This window comes from Vidua macroura, chromosome 1 (genome assembly GCF_024509145.1).
Source record: "Vidua macroura isolate BioBank_ID:100142 chromosome 1, ASM2450914v1, whole genome shotgun sequence".
NCBI classification, from domain to species: Eukaryota; Metazoa; Chordata; class Aves; order Passeriformes; family Viduidae; genus Vidua; species Vidua macroura.
The window spans coordinates 54,014,909-54,020,147 of NC_071571.1; the positions used below are offsets into that span (position 1 = coordinate 54,014,909).

General features: G+C 52.7%; 1 long non-coding RNA gene across 1 annotated transcript; it reads right to left on the minus strand.

The window, feature by feature from the left end:
* Positions 1-242: 242 nt before the first annotated feature.
* Positions 243-1,148, minus strand: LOC128810730 (uncharacterized). The gene is made up of 3 exons (XR_008438121.1): positions 1,019-1,148; positions 759-839; positions 243-356 (listed from the first exon to the last, which is right to left on the minus strand). It is a non-coding gene; the product is annotated as an uncharacterized LOC128810730 (long non-coding RNA).
* Between the last annotated feature and the right edge of the window lie 4,091 nt (positions 1,149-5,239).

Below are 5,239 nucleotides of genomic sequence, written 5' to 3' on the forward strand. Positions count from 1 at the left end.
GTGCCAAAAGAAGGTGTTCCAGGACAACTTTCCTGGATTTTGACGTAGTCCTCATGCATCCCTTATTGGAAATTCTTGCTGCTCTCCAGAGGCTCCGAGATGCAGAGAACACGGTGGCAGCTGCTGAAAAGAAGGGCAACTGTGAGTTGGTCAAGAAGCAAGAACCTAGGCAGCTGCCTGTGCTTGGCAAGGAGCAGCTGCTGGATTCTTGCAATTGCCTTCAGTGCGCACAGAAGCCCGCTGCTCTGCTGCTTGGTTTTTCGCCTTCAGTCAATTGCACACTGCTGAAGCTGAGGCAGGCTGTTCAGCTTTGCTGCTTTTCAGCATCTCATCTGCCCTTCTGCTCTGTGACAGCTCTCGAGGTGAAACAGAGATTTTTAGAGTTAGGTTAACAAAATTAATTAAGCATTTATAATTTAACTTGTAGAGTTATCTGTTGAATTTTCAACCTTTTACTTAAGAAACCTCTGCCTAATACAAAGGGCAAAGGAAAATGCAAATTTCTGAAGCTTCTTGCCTTAAGAACAATACCAGAAGAAGCAAAGAACCCAGATAAACAAGCTCCTCTGTCTCCAAGCCTATCAAGACTGACAGACGTAGTCAGATAAGCACCAAAGGACCAAAAGCGCACGCGCAGAGAGGAAAAGTTCAAAAGTTCAATCATGAGGAAGACCACAATCTTCAGCCTCAGGACCACCAAGACACCCCCGTACGACTACCGCAGCAAACCACGCATGCCCAGAAGGGCGTGGACTTACTTAGCATGAGAAGCGAGGACAGGCGGGGCCAGGGGTTGAATACGCATGAAAAAGTCGTGCAGTGTATTGCATATGGAACGTCTTTAAGAATAAAAGTGTGGGTCAGACTGAGGCTCGGGGCACAAGTTTTGGAGAGCTATCTCACTTGTGCCGGGCGCTGACATACATACCCACTTCATAACTACCCCAGCTTATGGAGTCTATTGATTTCTTCCGCGTATCGTTTCAGTTGGCGACCACGAAGGGACTGCTCTGCTCACCCGCAGGTCCGGTTGGGAGCAGACACCCTCAGGCGCCACGGGGCTTTTCCCCGGAGGGACTCTGCGCCTCGGCTGTACACTGCGGGGAGCAGACCACGGCCAGCGGATGAAAGCGGTATGTATTAATTTCTTTTCTTGAGGTTGGCACTGATAAGTCGCAAAAAGATGTTTTTGCGCGCAGGTTTGCCTAGGGGCTTGCAAGCAGACCGCCATCGGGGGAGAGGCCGTCGGCGGGAGGACCTCCCCAGCTGATAGCGCGGCTCGGGGAGGGCAAAATCGCGATTTCAGTGTGTGGTGTTTGTCCCGATTGCAGTGTAGTGTGTCTGTTACGTCCGGACGTGCGTGCTTGTGCGTGTGTGTGTATGTGTGAGTGGAACGGTGAAGCGCGGTGCGGCGTTGCTAAGATACAGAGACGTGGCGCGGCAGTGCTAGAGAGCGCATGCACAGGGCAGCTCTCAGCCCACACTACCTGATAGTGCGGGTAGTGTGCATGCGCGGGGCAGCTCTCAGCCACACTACCTGATAGTGCGGGTAGTGCGCATGCTTGGGGCGGCTAGCAGCCGCTCTACATGATAGAGCGGGTGGAGCGCATGCGCAGGGCAGCTCTCAGCCACAGTACCTGATAGTGCAGGTAGTGCGCATGCGCGGGGCGGCTAGCTGCCACTCTACCTGATAGTGCGGGTGGGGCGCATGCGTGGGACAACCCTCAGCCACACTGCCTGATAGAGCGGGTGGTGCGCATGCGTGGCAGGGGCTGTCTCTGGCGAGCTGGGGGAGCGTGGCGCGGGGCTTAAGTCGGGGCTTGCAAAGGTGCTTTAGGCGCAGCCCAGCTGATAGCGCAGCGGGTGCGCGGGCACAAGCCGCGGTTTGAGGAGCTGCTTTGAACGCCGCTAGCTGATAGCGCAGCTAGTGGGAGCGTGGTACAAGCTAGGAGTTACAAGCACCGCTTACAAGCATCGCTAGTTGGTAAAAAGCTTGCAAAAGTAGCCAGCAAGCCTGGCTGGGCTAAGAGTTAAGTGTTTGTTATACAATAGCACTGCCCTTCAGTGTTAAAAGCTGTCACTGGTGTAGGAGGAGGGGTTGGGGAAGGCAGTCTAGGGTTGCCATGGGAAACAGCAGTTGTATGAGTTCTCCACCCCCTTTTGGAAGAGAATTGTACTCTCCCCCTGTCCTGTCAGTTATTGTTCAAGTCTGCCCCTTAGCCTAGAATCTTCTCTGTTCCACGTTTTCCCTTTGGTTCTTCCACCAAGAACACTCCTTTCCCTTTTCCCCACTGGTTAATGTTATATTTCCCCTCCCTTTAGCCTTCTCCCTGTGATAAATTGAGGCGAATAATTTGATTCAGCCTTTTTAAGGTCAATTAGAATTTTATTAATTACAGCAAGCAGTAGCAAGCAAAACAGCGCTGGGTGGGTAGGGGTCTCCTAACCGCCCCTCCTGCAGTGTCCCACACTGCAGTGCCCCACACCCCACCCCCCTTATTCAATCTCTTTTATAGTTTCTTGGAGGTTTCTTCATTCGTGTCTCTTGCGATAGCGGTGGGCGTAGCTTGAGCATCCCTCTGCATCGTGTCTGCGTTGTGTCGAGGCAGGTGATCGTTGGTTTCACAATCAGTTCCGGACAGTGATGGGCGTACCCGGAGCACTCCTACGTTGTCTAGTCCAGTGGCCGTTGCCTGGTGGTCGCTGATTTCATAATCAGCTCCGGCCATCCCCCAACATCCTTAGCCTGTGTCTGCAAGAGAAGCTAAGAAAAGCTCCCTAAATGGTGATTAATCATACTTGTGGTCTTGCGTTTTGCAATATGTCTATAGCCTTGCAATATGCCTATAGCCTTGCGGTTTGTAGCAGTTGCTTCTTTATTGTCCTTTTTTTAGTAAAACCCACAAGTTGCTGTTTCCCAACTTCACAGATGCTTCCCGGATCTCCTAACAAGCAAGCTAGTCCCTCATACTTTAATTTTATTTTTCCTCCTTTAATATTCCAATTCCTTTGATGAACAAACAAGTTACCACAGTTTATCACATCCCGATTGTACCCTCGAATGCTAAACCCTCCTACCCCTACGCAGTAAAAGATTCCTCACCCCGCCCTTCGGGGCTCTCGGAATCTGCCTCCCTTCTGCTTCGTTGTCTCCCTGTTTGCCCCTTCTGCGACCCTTCAATAAACGAGCAGGATTTCAGCAGCCCGAGTGTCCCTCCCGTTCTTCTGGTGGACCCTCAGATGTACCAGCTATCCGAGCTTCGTGCCGAGTGGCTAAAAGCCCCCACGGCTCGGCAACTGGCTGCCCAAACAGGGACGGACACCAGCGGGTCCAGTCCTTGACCGTCTCCTGGAGATTGCCTGCTCTGTGACCAGCCTTCTCCAGGACTGCAAGCGGCGTTCGGGACCAGTTCCAGGGACAGTCGCCCTTTCAGTTCGGAAGGCTTCTGTCTCCTGTGTTCTGCTGATAACCGACGGACCTTCGAGCTGCGCGGCAGCAGCAACGCCCTCGGACCAGCACAAGTTCCACCAGACCCCTCTTCGATGTCCCCGTTTTATGCCTGAGTCCTTCAGAGGTATGCTTATCTCGCTTTTTCTTACGCCTGACTAGGCTTCACCTCCCTTTTTTGGTTTTTTTTTTGTTTTTTTTTTCCTTTTCGAAGAGGGTGATTTAGCTGTGAGACCTGATATAATGGGTAACCGCCTGTCTCCAGCTCAACGGGAGTTTTAGATCCAAATTAAGTCCCACCTTGTTTTAGGGAACATTTCTTTTAATAAGAGAGATTTAAAGCCTTTTGTTAAATTTATTTTTGAACATTTTCCTGCTACTACACGGGAAGATGTTTTGGTGCCTGATCTCTGGGGAAGAGTTGGGAGAAAGATTTACGATTTACAAGTTCAGGGGAGGATTTCAGTCGGTCGTTTTTTTCCGCTTTTTCATTCCATTCTTAATTTGTTAAAAAAGAAGAGAGAGAGTTGGGTCCCCACTTCACCTACCTCGTGTTCCTGCCCCCACAATCCTATTCCCTCTTCCCCTAAGGGCGGATCGGGAGACAGATCCTGCCATACATCGGCACAGAGCTGCTGCCGTCTCTCTGCTGCTTCCCGATCCTCCCTGTCCCATTCATGTGTTGGGACTGGCCACCCCAACACATGTCATTCCTGTTCCCTCTATACCAGAGACCCTAATCCTAGTTTGAAACCCTGTTGCTCTTTAGAGGACTTAACTGAACAAATAGGACAAAATGGCGCCTGCCTCATGGCGAAAAAAGACCAGGCCCAAGATGGCGCCCCTCCTTCTCCTTCACTCCAGAAAATTCCTGACATCTCGCCCCCACCTCCTCCCCCCCCTCCGTCGAGTGCCGCCCCTGTGTCGGGACCCGTCCCCTCCTTCCCTCTGACCACACCCCTGGGTGGGCCCCCTGTGGACGAGCCCCCAAGTGGGCCCAGCCCCTGTGGGTGGGAACCCCCCACCAGAAAGTCACGCCTCGGTGGGTGGGTCGGGACACGCCTCCTCCTCTCCTGCCACTGCCAGTACTGGAACCAGGAAGAAGCCTGGCAGGAAGCAGGCCATCCTGGCCTGTCGGACGCACGGTCTCCGGGACCCACCGGCCAGGGGGAGGCACCGTGCCCTAACCCAGCCTGCTTCATCCTCGGAAGAGGATGAGGAGAGTGGCAGCCCCCAGCATTCCAACAAGTCGGGGGGGGGGGGTTGGGCAAAGATCAGAGAGGAGGCAATTAAGGATGGGAATTTGGAATTGGCGCGGGACTTGGGCAGCTTTGCGGCACCGGTCATCCTCCGGCGGGGGAGGGAGCCAAAGTGGGAGCAAATTCCATACGCTGAGGTGAAGGAGTTAAGGAAGGCTGCCAAAGATTATGGCAGAAACTTGCCTTTCTTTAAAAATGTGCTGGACTTAACATTTGCTGGACGTTTGCTAGTCCCCCATGATTTAAGGTATATTGCTAAGGCACTGTTTTCTCCCACCGAATGCGACCTCTGGGAGATTCATTGGAAAAAACTGTTGAAACCACTCCTGCGCAAGTATGATCTCGCAGAGGTGGTGGGAGAGGGGGACGAGGCAATGGAAGCCCTTGCTGGAGAAGGGGAGTTCAGCAGTCCGGAGGACCAAATTCTACTAGCACAGGAGCTGCTTCAGGACATAGCAGCAGCGGGAAAGGAGGCACTCCTGAAGATACCGGATGGTAAGACCCCCCTCCAAAACTTTTCTTCTATCATGCA